This window comes from Aythya ferina (genome assembly GCF_964211825.1).
Source record: "Aythya ferina genome assembly, chromosome: 2".
Classification (NCBI taxonomy): domain Eukaryota; kingdom Metazoa; phylum Chordata; class Aves; order Anseriformes; family Anatidae; genus Aythya; species Aythya ferina.
In genome coordinates this window covers 35,011,313-35,027,265 of record NC_140297.1, presented here as the reverse complement: position 1 = coordinate 35,027,265, position 15,953 = coordinate 35,011,313, and the positions used below count along the sequence as shown (strand labels likewise).

General features: G+C 40.4%; 1 long non-coding RNA gene across 1 annotated transcript; it reads right to left on the bottom strand.

Moving 5' to 3' along the window:
- Positions 1–6,477: 6,477 nt before the first annotated feature.
- Positions 6,478–15,647, bottom strand: LOC311433078. Its single transcript, XR_014690551.1, has 2 exons — positions 15,595–15,647; positions 6,478–7,011 (listed from the first exon to the last, which is right to left on the bottom strand). It is a non-coding gene; the product is annotated as an uncharacterized lncRNA (long non-coding RNA).
- Between the last annotated feature and the right edge of the window lie 306 nt (positions 15,648–15,953).

Sequence of the window (15,953 nt, the reverse complement as noted above, 5' to 3'; positions counted from 1 at the left end):
GAAAAGGAAGGCCAGAGATTTTCTACAGAGTTTCTATTTCCTCCCTGGTACAAACATGTGGTATGAAAAAGTTTTGGGGGGTGAGGGAGAGCTGTGAAAACATAGACATAAACCACATCATTATTCCTGTTTTTACTCGAAATTGCCAATAATGAGAGTAATTCTCTCAGAATTCGTCAGTGAGTTTCAATTTCATATGCTCACAATATATTCATGCTTGAAAATTACTTTTGGCTGATAAAAGGATGTTAAAACCTTATTTTATCACACTGTGCATTTTCTATTACATTAAATCAATAGAGCCATACATGACAATCACAGTTAATACCAATATAACTCACAGGTACTTAGTCATTTCTTTTGGTTGATATAAGCTCATTAATGTACCTCTGTTTTGGCCTAAGGCCCCCTCCCCTGCTTTGCAGAGAGATTGAATTCATTGTTTATGTCTGTGTACTCTTATGCCCTTATTTTCAGCGCAACAAAAAATTTCTTTCCTGAGCAGACCAAGACCACCCAAAGCAATTTCATTCAAGAACTGGGCTGTCTTCAAACATCAGTGGCCTCTCAAGATAAAAGGTCAGCATGTTAATTCACCGCAGCCCAGACCCCAAATCTCTCCCCTTCTAGAAATGAAAGGCATTTTTAAGAAGACCTCCTGTGTGTAAAGTTGTTTGCCTTTTTGTCCAATGGGGTTGTTTGGACAGGACTGTCAGAGGCTTTGCAAGCACGCAGGCCACGAAGCAAAGGCGTGCTGTCATGTTGCTTGCTGGGGGTGCTGGGTTATTGCTCTTGGTCCTGTGCCCAGGCTGGCACCCTGTGCTTCCCGGTGTGCTCCCAGGGATGCTCAGGTGCCTGGGCCATTTGCCACCCCCACACTGGCAGCTCCTCTTGGAACAGGAAGGGGTGAGGGACAGCCTGGGGAAAGGGGAGGTGGTGGGGAAAACCAGCTTCCTCCCTCCTGGGAGGAAGCACACAGGCCACTCAGCACTTTGAAACATGCCCTGGATGTTGGCTGCAGGGAAGCATCTGTAAAATCGGATCTGTCAAGCAGTGCAGCCTTAAAAGAAGGCACTGTAGTGAACCACCACCTGGGGAGTTCCCCTGGCCAGCTGCTGCAGGAGCATCCTCAACAGGGTGCTAGGGAGTGGGGAGAAGGGGGACATGGGTTGCATGTCTCTATCCCCACTTTGTCCTCATCCGGATACTCAGGAAAATATCCCTGTGCATGAGGCACCAGTGATGCAGCAGCTCCCTGGCTCCTTCCTATAGGGTGCCCCCTGTGGCACCCAGAGAGGGGCCAAAGACTGAGCCAAGATACAGGCAGGAGGAAAACTAGGCAGACAGAGAGGAGTTAAAATATATTGTGTCTCTGCTGCTGATTTATCTGCTTATTCAAGGGAAAGGAATGAATATTCAGAAGTGGCTTCTAGAGGTGATTGCCCCGCCACATGTGCATAGGCACATGTATTTGCATGAACTTGTATTTACCAATGGACTCGCCCCAGGGAGGCTGGTGGTAAAACGACTGCGATATCTCATTAGGGATGTAAACTGAAGAATGTGCAGATTAGTTCCCAGAATATAGCTTGTAAAGCATAGATATCCATACGTATAAAAATTCTGTTAGAGATAAAAGTGGAGTCCATATGTTGCAAGAAGTAAATAATCCCTTCCAAAATGCAACAATATGTAAAAGACACACAGCTGAGCGCTCATTGAAGATGACTTTCAGAAGATTTATCTTAAGCTACTTTTTTCACCATAGACTTTAAATGCCATAGCATTAAATCTTAAATTACTATTTGCAGCATTCTTGTGTTTTTTACTCCATTTCCTTTTTTGGGGGTGGTTCCGGCTGTACAAACCACTTACATATAAGCACAAGTGTATCATGGTGTGTTTCACAGGAATTGGGTTAAGATATACAAATGAATGTTTCAGCATTGCAAGCAATGTGCTCTATTGAACTTTTTGCCAAATTTCCTTCTTATAGTATAGATGCAATTTTGGACCCTAGTTTAAGAAAATAACAATAATAAAAAAAAAATTTTAGTTTAGTTGTTTGTAGAATTAATGAATGCATAAAAACACACTTATTTCCAAATTCAGAGCCACATGACTGAAAAGATCCACTGTAAAATTTCCTATATATTTCATATGAGGACAGCACTTTGGTTACTTTTCCATTAAATAAATTTTCAGTTTATTCACAGAATTAGAAATTAATGTAATCTCAGTGAGATTGAAGGAGAGGAAAAAAGTGAATTACATCTAAACTCCCTTAAAGCTGGGAAGACTGTAATTTAATCTTGTAATCTGATAAACCAAGACAAATGAGGCAATTGGCAAATAGGTATTTTAATCACAATACCTCTAGAAACCCCCACAAATAACAAACACATGCCAGATCTGAAGGACACATTCATTTCAAAGCACTGATTTAAGAAAAGCTGGCCTGTATGTGACCGACTGAATTACCACCATATTTCTGTGTTGCACGTACGTAGGATTTTCAATTTCAGATCAGGAGCATTGCCTTTAAAAATGGCAAAGGCAATATCCTAGTGTAATCACAGCAGAAAGACAGTTTCTATTACATGCCAGAGTCATTAACCTCATAATTTTTTCATGGTTATAAGTTAACCCCTGCAAGCTTTTGCTTTCAGCAGCTGCTACGTATTAAAACTTTCCTTGAATTTGACTAACCCTGTGAGCAGTTTCATCTTATAGCAGGCAGATTTCTACGTCTAGCTTGGAGTCAGCATTTTATGAAACAGTTCCTATTGTTATGAAAATGTTTCACTGCCTTTTTGTTAGGTGCTTTTCTTTCTAAACCCGGCTGCTGCTGTCTTTGCATTTTTCTGCTCAAAGGTCAGGTCAAAGGTACTGAATGGTTGACCATGGCTATGTGGAGTGTAAGTGAACCCAAGAATGGCCTTTCTGATTGATCATCTATTTAAACAGTGAGAGTGTTATGCCTTTGGATTAAAACGTAACCCAGGGCGCTGGAAAACTGGAGCTACTGGCTGTTTGGGAAATATGCATAGAGGACTTTCTATTGCTCGCAGTGTTTGATGTGGATCTGAAATTCCATTTGAGTCTTTCAGGTCTTCTTCCCATAACCTCTGTGAATATTTTTCCCTTTGCTTCTTCTATTGCACACATCTCATTATAAAATGATGTCTTTAATACAGTGCATCGGTAAGGATTTACTGTATCTGCACAAAGAAAAAGTTAAATGTGAAACACTTTTCAACACTACCTCCTAATTTAAGGCAATTAAAAACAAAAGGAATAAACAAACAAAATACCCCACAGCCACCTCTAGTCTTTCCCCGAACCAAGGCTTTACTGAAGAAATTGGCTTGAATCTGGTTTGAGAGTTTGCAAGATTTTCATAGGTATGCTGTAACATTCTTTTCAGAAACTTGTCCTTGTCAAAAAAAAAAAAATCTATTCCACGTTTTATGCATGTGAGAATAGCTGCTCTTAATTTTTGCTCTTGAGATTTAATATAGCACATTGCAGCGTATGTAAAACAAAGACAAAATTTGATATACCCTGAGAACATCAAGCAGAATAAAGATCACTGCTAATGTTCACTCCCACCTTCTGCTGTATCATTACTTCTGCAGTTAAGCAGTTATAAAATAGCATCCATGACACTAGTACCTATGCTTGTGCATTACAATATCACATAATGAGACCTACTTTGATGTAGCAACTGCTGTTTTGAACAGTTTCTTTTACTTCTGAAGACAGAATGGAGTCATTACCACCAGGCAGAGCATCATTTTCAAATTATTAATTTCAAAAGCTGGAGATGTCTCCAGCCAATTCCAAGCAGCTGGGTCTGGGACACAGTGAGCTAACATGGCATTTCTCACAGACTCTGTTGACATTTCTTTTTAACAGCCAATATAACATCCCTAGCTCAACAGACCTTATACTGAATATTAAAACAAAATTGGCTGCATCCTGGGAGAGTAAGGGGGCAGCTGTGTCTCTTGTTGAAGTCAAGCCATGAAGAAGTACCAAATCTTTAATCCTGTTATCACTTTTATCCTGTTTCCAACATCACAGCTTTACTACTAAGGAGGCTTCAGGTTGTGGCTTAACAGCTGTATGTGCTAAGTGCCATTTATGTCACAGTAGCTGTTTAAGATAACAGGTCTCCATTCTCTGTCAAAAATCATGCTGGATGACCATGCCCATCACATTTCAAAGCCCTTATGACATTGCAAGAGACATGACATGTCATTCAGGTTTAGTGACATTTCAGGTTGCTTTTTTGTACCAAACAGAAGACTCTACACAGAGCGAGGGGTTGGGGGATTGGGCTGTATGTATTTATGAACAGTGAGGGCGTCTCTGAAAGATAACTAGCATTATTTGATTGTTTGGGCTTTATGACTCAGATGACTCTCCTACCTAAGCAGGTTGTGGCCATATTTTGGATTGACATCCATAAGTCATCACTTGCTTCCAATCAGCTCCTGGAATTAGCTCCTACTGGACAATTATTAATTTTTCAGACAAGCACTTTCATCAAAATTCATCTTGCCATAGCACAAGTAGTTAGCTGGGACTGATCTGGAAGAGCAGTTTCCCCAAAGGGGGACTTTGTGGAGGGAGGAAGTCTCAGTGAGATTCACCTGGACTAAGACCTGCAGCCTGTAAGGTGCCTCTGCCACACACCAACTGCTGAGAGCAGCTACCTGCATTTGGTTTTTACCATGGGTGCACTGGGTAGGTACATGTTCTGAGGAGAGTGCACTTTCTCCAGAGGCTACCTCCTCCGGCATGGTTAGGAAAAGCTTTTCAAGCCCTCCTCTTTGGCTTCCTCCAAGCTCTCTTTTGCTTCAAAAGAGGCACAGAGGGTGCTTGCTGCAAGAGCACTGCAGATAGCAGCCCCTTCTCTCTGCACATGAATGGACATAGGGCCATCTGACAATTAGGAGCAAGGAAGACTCGTGGGACCGTGATTGAGTTCTTGGTGCTTCAGGGATACAAGGGATATCACTGTAACATTAAAATAAACTTTCATTCCAAAGAGTCTTTGGATGAAGAAAGAGTTGTGAAGTTGGTGTTCATTAACTTTAGGTCTGACTATAGCTGACTTGATCTTTGGGTTTATCTGTGTTGCCCACGTGCTGCTGCTGGGGATAAAATAAGGCTGTAGTTTTATTATAAAAGACCAAAATCTCAAAGAGAAAAATACATTGCCAGCTGCAGTCTGTGACTACCTAGTAATCTGAGGTTGAAAAAGCCTATAAGTGGTACAGTAAATAGAGCATATTATGTAATACATTCACTTATTTCACATTCTTCTGGACAAAACGTGGCATATTTCACAGATGGCTTAATGTTCTTGGTCACTTAGGATAAAAGGGCACAGAAAACCCTTTCTCAGCTTCCTCAAGGCGGGCTGACTCCCGGTATTAGCGCCTCATTTGCCCTGGCTAAAGATAAATTACCCCATTACACTGCATGTCCTCTGCCCTCTGGCAGGGGATTAAGTAACTTCAGCTCGGGTGCACCACCAGTCATCCCTGCGCACTTCTGCACTGTGGCTCGAACAACGTTCTTCTTATGCCGGCTCCGTATGTGCGTGTGTAGCTATTAGGCTAGGTCGTGGCCCCATTATGCTAGATGATATACATGTACATCATTAGAGACAACCCCAACTGAGTCTGCTCGGCCGCCCTACCTGCGCCGCTTGTAACAGCTCACGCGGCCGAATGTGTTCCCCAGATGTGCGCCCCAGGAACAGGCGCTGCAGAAATGTCCCATCCAGCCGCCCTCAACGGGACTAATCACATGCTTTCCTTAAAGCATGTGCTTAAATACTTTCCTGGGCAAATGCCAGCATGAGCTGTGTATTGCCGTACTGACTTAAACCCACGCGGCTCCAAATATATTTGCAAGGGTTCTGCAGAGGTAAATCAAACCTCCAGGCTTGGATACAAAGTGAGCTCCATTTTCCTCTCACCAGCCAGATGAATCCCATGGAAGAAACAGAAATCTATGGGATTTTCCACCCATGGCATTTTGCCCAGATAAGCCCTTCTTAAGTCCCAGCGTGGCTGTGGCTGACAGAGATGCAGTTAGAGTTGGACCCCAAAACTTTGGCAGGCTATCACTCCCTCAAGATATGCAGTTTCATCAAATATGAAATGTTTCACAAAACTCATCTGAGTTGGCAAAAATAAGGTTTTGGAGAGAAACAGGAAATATTTTTTGTACTACGTTTTCAACATTTTACATAAGATTTTTGATGTCTCAATTTGAAAAATAAAATAAATAAATAAAATTAAAAAAGGTTTTCTTTTCAATATGAATTTTATAATTATCACTATTCAAAATTCAGAACGTCTGATCCATGATAAATACAGCCACTTCAGGGTGAGAAAGGAATCTCTTTCAACATGAAGGATAGTCATTCAATTTACCTAGGGAAAGTCAGACAGGGTCTCATTTAGATATAATTTAATCATTTTGTCACACATATTCAGAGTGCTTACGCTCCAGAGAGTGTGTTCCCAGAGGCAGCTGATTCACTCACTGACTTCCAGGGCTTGCAGGCACCTGGTTCCCTCTCACCTCTGTCTAGAGGAAACTCTTTCATGCAGAGACCCTGGGAGCTCTGATAACTCTAGCACAAGCCAAGGACTTAACAGTGTCCAGACACTCAGCTGCAGAGCTAAACCAACCTTCCCAGGGGTTTCTAAAACTCCCAGGGCTTCCAAGGAGCACAAACCCCCTCAGGGCTCCTGTCCTGCTTTGAAAGGAGCTGCATAGTGCAGAAACTGCAGTTCTCTGAAGCTTCAGTGTCCCGTCAGCCAAGCCAATGAACTGGTGGGAAACCAGCCCATAGCAGAGGTCTTCTCCCAGTGACACCTGTCTGGGAAATAGCTTGCTTTCACCGAGCATTTTCACATTGAGTTTCTTCCTTATGAACATTTGTCTGCTCCACAAATATCTCATCCAGCATTAACTGTTTCAAGGCTGTTAAAAAAAAAAAAAAAAAAGAAAGAAAAAGAAAAAAGATTATTGACCTGCCTGAAAACATTGTTTTGTTTTGCTTTTCTCTTATTTCAAAGACAACTCATGCATTTGGGGGCAGGGGAGGAGGCAATTGCAATCTGAGTGGAAGACAAAGGTCAAAGTCTCAAAATCCTTTGCCAAATGGAACTGCTGCCCCGAATACAGCTTTAATCACAGTAGGACAATGTTCTTCTCTATTGTACCTTAGTGGGAGATCTCTGCTGGTGCAAACAAAATAGATTCTCCTCAAAGAATGAAATGAGATGACAATGTAGATATTGTCTTTGAATGACCTCCAAAAAAATCAGGAAGTGAATACCAAACTTGGTTTGAAATGTACTTATTGTGCAGACTGGGAAAAAAAATCAGATGAAATATCCTGATTATACAATTCACCAACATAAAGTGAAACAAAAAATAGGAAATAACATGCAATCAACCCTATCCATAGGTCTATATAGTATTTTAAATTTTTATCAAGCACTGAAGACAATACATACCAGCAGTATACTGTTGTATATTTCTGCAAATCTAGCAGTGAAATATTGTAAAAGCCTGGCCTAATAGAATTAGAATTGCTTTTCCTTTTCAAACTTATGTCACTTCTTTTTATTTATTTTATTTTATTTTATTTTATTTTATTTTATTTTATTTTATTTTATTTTATTTTATTTTATTTTTTTGTAGTATACTAATCACCTTTCTGTGATTATCTTTATTTTCATCAACATTTTGTTGTCAGACATTAGAGTCTTTTCTCTCTATTGAAATGCTTTCAGACCATTACCTTTATCCTCATCCTGTTATATCTGAAATTTTTAAACATGGGTTTTTAAAGGCTAGTGTTGCTGCATACTTTCATTTTTCAAAGCCTAGCTAGATGTGGGCACTGATCTAATGCTTCAATAGTGTCTTCCATTGGCTTTTTGTCCTAAAGAGAAAAAAAAAAAATCTGCCTTGAGGGAACATAAAGCAGTTTATCAGAGCTGTGCTCTCTAACTTTTGTGAGAAAATTTAGGAACAAAAGCACAATTTGTGACATACATCTTTAAAAGCATGAAGCTTTTTTTCATCTACTATTTTTTTCCTATTGGACCTAAGAAATTCTTTTCTAATTTAAGTAAGTGATAGCACTATCTCTGCTCTGCAGACTTGTTGACTTACTATTGTTTTATCACTTTTTTTTTTCTTTAACTTTTGGATTAATTATATCACCACATTTCAGAAGGGCACAGCCTATTTTCAAACATAAGGTTTTATTTCCCTAAACAACTCAGGTGTGAGAATACAAGGGGCAAAGGGCTTTTTCCATTAGCAAATCAGGGCTATAAGAGTAATAGTCGTGATGATAATGATGAGGCAAACTAAATACATCAATTCTCCAGCAGGAAAACTTCTGAAAATATAAATGAAAGTGCATACAGTTGTCTTTTAATTAGCAGAAGGGCACATAATGCTGAGTAAATTTCATTTCCAAAATGCAATAGGAAATTACTCTATTCTGGCTACTGCTCCAAATTCCCCTGAACTCAAACCTGACTTTCAGGGGGTCACTGATGAGGTCCTAGCATTGCCTTAGGTATCTCTGTGATTTCATGAGTGGGATGAGAACAAGCCCAAGCAGTAGGATGGGATGGACCTGTCCATAAGTGCCCACCAGAAGAAGTCTGTGGTTCTTGTGTCCCAGGTTGTACAGAGGCAGTGCTACACTGGGATGCACTGCTCTTGGCTGGTCCAACAGGCAGACGTGATTGCAGCTAAACCCTAGGACTCTTGGTGAAAACTGCCTCCCAGGTGTCTCTCCTTTAAGGCACACATACTCTGAGCCCCTTGCCTGATGCTAAAATAGACCTCACCTCACGGACCCTCTGAGCTAGTACCTTCCCCACCTTTGGATCCAAGCCATAGGAAGGTATAAGGATAACATATAAGTCCTGCATATGAGCTGCCTACAATGCAGAAGTAACAAGAAATGCAACTAGTTCTGCTAGGTTCCATGGTAATGTTAATTACTCTAAAGCAGCAGCATCTGGCCCCATTTCTGCTGGGTGACTGTTACCATAGGAGTGCTCTGCAAAACAGGACTTTATGTATAGACAGATAACCACATAAACCTGTTGGTTTTCTATGTATCTGTAGACCACTTGATTCTGGAACATTTTTGTGCAAATAGTTACTGCTAGAGCAAGTCAAACAGAGCACAACCTTGAGAAGTTTGCATTCAAAGAAGAAATACTTCAGTAGCTGAAAGTTCAGCTTAAGATAATACGGTGGGCTAGACTAAATGAACCTATTTCTGTAGACTAGAAAAACTTAACCAAAAAGCCAGATTATCAGCAAGGTGTCTATGTCTATACCAGCATTAGCTGTGTTTGGTGAGAGTAGACCTGCAGACACAGCAAGCGGAAGACAGGCACATTCAAGTCCTTGCAACATATTTCTCTCCTTCCCCCCTTGCCCTTTTAATATTCACTCCTCATGGGGAGGAGATAACTCAGTGACACAGCTACTACGTAAAGCAGGAGTAATATAGTGCCCATGCATTATCCTATATTGATTTTCTTCCCTATCAGCAGCATTGGCAATATTTCTGCTACCAGGATGAATGTTACAGTCTTTCTGTCCTGTTCACTGACAGTATATATTCCTGCATTTTCTCTACTTTGGTGGCTGATTGGATTAGTCCTTTGTAAAGTGTATTGATCAAAGCCTGCTGGAGCCTCAGGCTTCTAATATGTCTCCTAAAGAAGCTCATAATCAGGTTATCCTAGCTTCACATAACTCTAAACATGCAGAAGGATCTACAGCAGAAAAAACAAAAATCTAGAACCCAAACCCTTGCCTTTCTCTGGAATTAAAGTATTCATTTGCTGACTTTAAACACTGCTTGGAATGAGAATGAGAATACTTCCCAAAGTCTGATCAGGAAAGCTGAGGGTTAAAAGCTGCAGCAAGCAGAAGCTGTGCAGGCTGCCAATTATTTCCAGCTGAGATTCCTGTGTAAGAAAAAGGGCTGGTAGGCAAATAGGGATTGGTGTATTTGGAAGAGGGAGAAAGTTTCTGTTCCCAGGAGCTGGTGATTAGTCTAATATCTCTGTTTGGACTCATGTTTGAGCTGAGTCTGCCAGAAAAAGGGGAAGACAGTTTGAGCGAATTATTTATCCTGAAACCCATTTCAGAAACCTTGAGGGATATTTTTCTGAGCTTTGTAGCAATATTATAGTGCTCTTAGGAGTTTAGAGATTGGTTGAAAAAGTTGCTCTTATGTTAACTGAGAAGATTAGGCTGTTTCGTCTGAGAGATCTTCTAGAGTGGGAAGGCAAGAAAGTTAATTGGAAGCAACTTATCAAAAAACTGCCAAAATGGTGGGAATATCTCAGTTGTTAGACTATGCTATGATGGGGAAAATTGTTATGGAGATGCCCGCTGCCGTAACTGCAAGGGGTCCCTGTGTGCCTGCAATATAACCTGTCCCCTGACAGCTCTTCTCTGATCCTAGGGATGCTTTTCCCAGTCCTCACAGCCTCATTTGGCCCCTGCAGCTTTCTTCAGCAGCATCTCCCAAAGGATGAAGGAACATCAAGGCTCATCATTTACTCTTCCAGGGAGATGGAAGAGTATGCTGTCCTTGGGAGCACCTCATTTCCTTGTACAGTGGGCCAAGGAGCCTCCTTCACCCATCTGGATGGCTTAGGTTCTTGTGGGTACCATGGCCCCAGGCTTTGAATACCCAGAGGGCCTGTCCTTGAATAGACTTCACTCCTAGATGCTGCCTAGTAAATGACAGAGATGTAAATATCTAGATTATGAAAAGGATACAGATATAGCAAATACTACTGGTAGCTCAAGTTAGCAAACTGCTGCAAACTTCTTTTATTCTTCTACCCTTCTGTCAACCACTTACTTCTGTTAAAAGTATCAAGAATGGCAAGATAGAGTAGATAGATGCCAGGAAATGTGCTCTGTGATTATGGGCTGGTACCACTGGCCATTTTCCTCTGTGATAGACTGATAATACCCATTAAATTTAGCCTTGGCTTTGCCTACATTGACTGTCAAGCATCTTGTCACTTCAATTGTTGAGAGTTATGTGCATGGGAGAGTTATGGTCATGGGAAGAGTTTCCAACATCAAAGAAATACTTTGATATTTCTATTTGCTGTGAATATTTACTTACTGCATCTTTTTGTACTCTTCTACTTGCACGTGTGCAGATGCAGAGTTAGCATCTCTCTGAGACTGTCTGAAGAGGCAGAAGATGAGCTCGCTGCAGGGCTCACTGCAAGACAGGAGAAGGCGTCCCTGCCAAGCAGGGTAATAGTGGAAGGACCGCAGGTGGCAGGTACTAATGTGTTCACTGTGTCTGTCACTAGAGATTTCCCTGCTTCAGCTGGCACAGATTAAGCAGTAAGTAAGCATTGAAGAGCTCAGAAACCAGAGCTCACACCCGCAGGAAGTGTCCTGTTCTGGTGCTCATGAATCCCCGTAGTTCTGATTTAAGGCTTTATTCCCTCTGTAACAAGCCTGAAAATACTATGGCCCATGTTTTCACGTGTGTTTAATTTTAAATGCAAATATCTCAGTCCTCTTCAAGTAACTTGTCCACAACATTGCCATCCCACAGAAAGCCCACGCTGACAAAAGCATGTCATAAGCACTCCAGTAGCTCACTACATGCCTGCCTGGTGCAGAAACATTTGGGAGACAGGCACAAAGACTTGCCTACAGAGACTAGCTGCCATCACTATTCAGAGAAAACTGGAAAAGATGTATTGTTTTCGTCATTCTAGTTGACATAGGAAAGCTTCACAAAATAAGGTTCTGAACACAGAAAGAAAATCAGCATTGTCCTAAAGACTGCCCAGTCACATCAGTGGAACAAATGGAAGTTTTTGCAATTATCCTCAGGCAATCTCTGTTTATCCAGAGCAATATTTGCCATCTTGTGGCAGCAAGACACTGAGCTGCTCCTCAGCCATGTAAAACAGTTATGCTCATCTGTGAAAGGCAGATGTGAGGATAGTAAAATGTTTAGTGCATTTTAGTGCAACATTAATGAGATGAAGTGATAGATTCAGGCGCAATCTCAATGAAGTTAATGGCATGAGGTCACCAGTCACATTACTTCCAAACCAGCATATTTGTCAGAACAGAAGCTGCTTGGTCTTTGAAAGTCTTTCTCCCCCCTTTCTATTACTGTAAAATAAAATTAAGAGCTTTGTATATATTTGTAGCCTATTTTACAAAATGCTCTGCTATGGAAAAGTGGAACACCTGAATTTTACAGGAACTCCACTGGTTTTGTGCATTGTTGCCACAAGTCTCAGAGCTGTTTCTAAAAAAGGAGAAGCAAAAAAAAAAAAAAAAAAAAAAAAAAAAAAAAAAAAAAGAATGAATCTCCGGAGGTGAATTGGAGCCGAGCGTGAAAATAGAAATACTTCCAAGTCAGACACAGATTCAAGACTCTGGGGCTCAAGCTGTATGTACATCATGTCACTTGCCAGAACAGCAAGAAGTTGTTTAATGAACTGACATTTTGGTAGGTAGCCTGAAAGAAAAGGAAATCACAGAGGATTTCTTTTTTTTTTAACAAGTTGTGAGAACCAGAAAATCTTCACATACTCATATATGTTACAGGCCTGTATAGTCCTACTGAAATCAAATACTTGTGTGCTTGAAGTTAAAACAGTTGCACTTCTGCCTCTGTGGATCAAGGCCAGAGTCAAACACCTTGCTGAATTATCTTGAAGCAGTTTCCTCCTCTAATTTGTCTCCCCTAGCATCAGAAAAAGCTCTCATAGGTTGTCATCACTGCTTAGCAGAGCTTCTTTTCATGGCTAATATGATGCTAAAGAAGAGACAAGTTGTCCTAGGAACACCTCAGTGCATTAAAGCTAATATGATGAAAGGAGACAGGCTTAATCTGAAGAGAGCCACAGACACCTCCACCCGGACTCTAGCTGTAAAAGAATATAGCATGTCTGTGTTAAGACACATTAGTCAATGAGTCACTTCTGGAAGAGAACAAAACTTATTATTTTTGGTTTGCAAGAGCAAGAGGCCTGCCAGATCAACAGAAAAGAAACCAGACTGGTATCACTTAAGTTTGTAGTCAAGGGAAAAGTGTATATAAAATTTTCTACAAATAGGCTAAGATTGGTTACTCACTCTGCAGTATAACATACAAGAAAGGGGTTCCCACACTTATGCAAGCCTGCTTAATTAGATTATAGACACATTTAGGATTAATTATTCCCAGCCCATAGGAAAGATGGAGGAAAAATATTGCAATAACACTGAAAAGCATTTTGAAGATATACTACTGTATTTTTCCTTAGATGAAAAGAGACTCTAACCCATCCCCAGGCAGTCAGTTCATTACTGCCTGTGTTTGATTTCCACTACACCATTAACTGGACGGTAAAACATGGCATGAAATCTGTCACAGGAGCAGAGTCACTTTGTGCAGGTCTAAGATGGGTTACATGTCCATCCTCCCTGTCTCCACAGTGCCCATCACCGCTGGGCTTCTCCAGTAAAACCAGTGTAGCTATGATGCCTGCCTGTTTGCCTGAGGCTGATACCAGCACTCTCTGAAACTGCACCAGAGTTACAGTGCAAAACGTAATAACTCTGTCCTCTGCTATTAACACATCTCTCTCTGGGACTGTATTGTTAAGGAGTATTCTCGGGCCGGCTGGTGAAAAGTCAGGGGTTTCTGAACAAGCAGCCACTGTTACAGCCAAGGTTTGGTGCATTGGGAACTCTATTCCAGCTCCTCAAAACACCACTATTGAAGAAACCCTTCTCACATGAGGTAGCAATCCCACGGTGCATAAAAGATGTGTTGTTCTGGTTACTGTACACAGAAGTTTATTAATAACCAGAGTAGGTGCCCTTCATTGAGGTCAGCCCACCACCAGATTCACCTTCAGGCAAGTTGCTCTTCATTTTAATTGCTTCTACTCACAAGAAGCAATTAAAGAAAGAAAAAGGGGAAGAAAAAAAGGGAAAATGATGGTTCAACTCCATGCTTGTTTGGGATGGCAACCATTGCCAAAAAGAAGGGAAAATCCACTGTCCAATTTGGCTTTTCTCATGCATTTGGTCTGCATATGTGATATATAATGTAATATATATGTTAGTTTTCTACTTATCAAGCAATCAGAACTGTGCCAGACACATGGCAGAGCAAAATCCTTATGAATTCTACCCAGAAGGGCACACAATTTTATAGTGGCATGACACATACTGTGTATGCCTGTTCAGAGGCTGTTGGTTACTTCTCCTACCTACTCAGTTACTATACAAATTTTCTTTCCTGAATACAAGCCCTTAGAAAACCTGAGTGGGCTAGTTAAGTCAGATAAAATAAAAAATAAAAAATAATAATAAAAAAAAGAAACTCAAATGAAAATCCAGTGTCTTAGCTGTAGATACTTATGACTGCATAAGAAAATCTTTCTCAGACAGCAAATTTACATATAGTTCAGCTTCACCACCTTTCTTGCATATGAGTTTCCTTAACAAACTCCAGGGCTTGAGAAAGAGACTTATCTTTTTCTCTGGTCAGATGGACTTACTTCCAGAGCCAGATAAACAGAAAAGCTGAGATATCCAAACCAAGTTTTGTTTTCTTGATCTCTAATGGTTTTGGCCTCGAGTGCTTGGAGGGAAAATAAAAATCTGCCAGGTGATAGTCTTAAATCAGGGAGACAAGAAAGCAAAGAGGATACAAGCTGTCCAAAAACAGTCAGGAGCCACATCAGCCTGTTCTGGTTAAGTGCAGCTGGCTGGCCCTTCGAAAATCTCACTGATACTCTGCTGGGCTCTAATGTTTGTGTTAATCATGTATCTCTGGTTAAAAAAAAAAAAAAAAAAAAAAAAAGTAAATCTGCAAAGCATACTCTCTTTTTTTATCATTTCAATAAAAAGACAATAAAAAGATCAATTGATGATCATGAAAATCATCGATTTTTCATGATTGATGTTTTTTTGATTTACATTTACATTTCCCATTTTCAAAGATATTCAGCCTGATCCTGCTGTCTTCTCCAACTGCTTGAAGCATGAGCATGCCATCAAAGTCCCTGAAGTTTCAAAGCCCGGTGCAATTGAGATGGGAACCAAGCCCAAGGATAAAATTCCAAAATTCCACTTACATCACTACTTTGAAAGGCAGAATTTACCACGTGGCTAATTTAAACCAATGTAACCCCATTTTTTTTCACTGATGTAAACCTGATTTACACAAACACAGAAGAGCTCATTCCACCTCTGGATGTTTTTTTTCTTCCAGGATCCTGGTTCATGAGGAGAGGTTAAAGAGATGAGGAAAGGGAAGAGGAAGAAGTGTAGTTAAAAGGTTTCCTTCAGCTTTTTATTGGCAGATAAAAGTAGAATCCCCACTGAAACCAGCAATGATGTATTTATTGGCGAAAAGGTCAATTAAACTTTATAGTCACTAGTACTCTGTTAAAAAAAGAATAAAACTCTAACAGATAAATTAAATAATAGGTTTACAATGAAGGCAAAAAATATTACCATTTGCACTGTCAATCAAAGCATGTGTTTGAATTCTTCAGTGAACTGGAACTGCAGAAAGAAAAAGGGATATGGGAGCATTATGGGAATCGAGACAGTAAATTACAGGAGATATATTGTTGTGGAAACTATATTATTCTTTAAAATGAATTCAACCTTCTTGACCTACCTCTTTTCTTCAAAATTTCATCTCTTATATATGACCACTTCTTAGACCACCAGGCTAGAATTCAAATGCCTGAATGTGCAGCATGTTTAAAAAGATGAGAAATGACAAATATGTTGACAAATTATTCAAGCCTGGCCATTTGTGTAGCACATCATGCATTCTGATTAGACCTCCCAGTATTAATGGATTT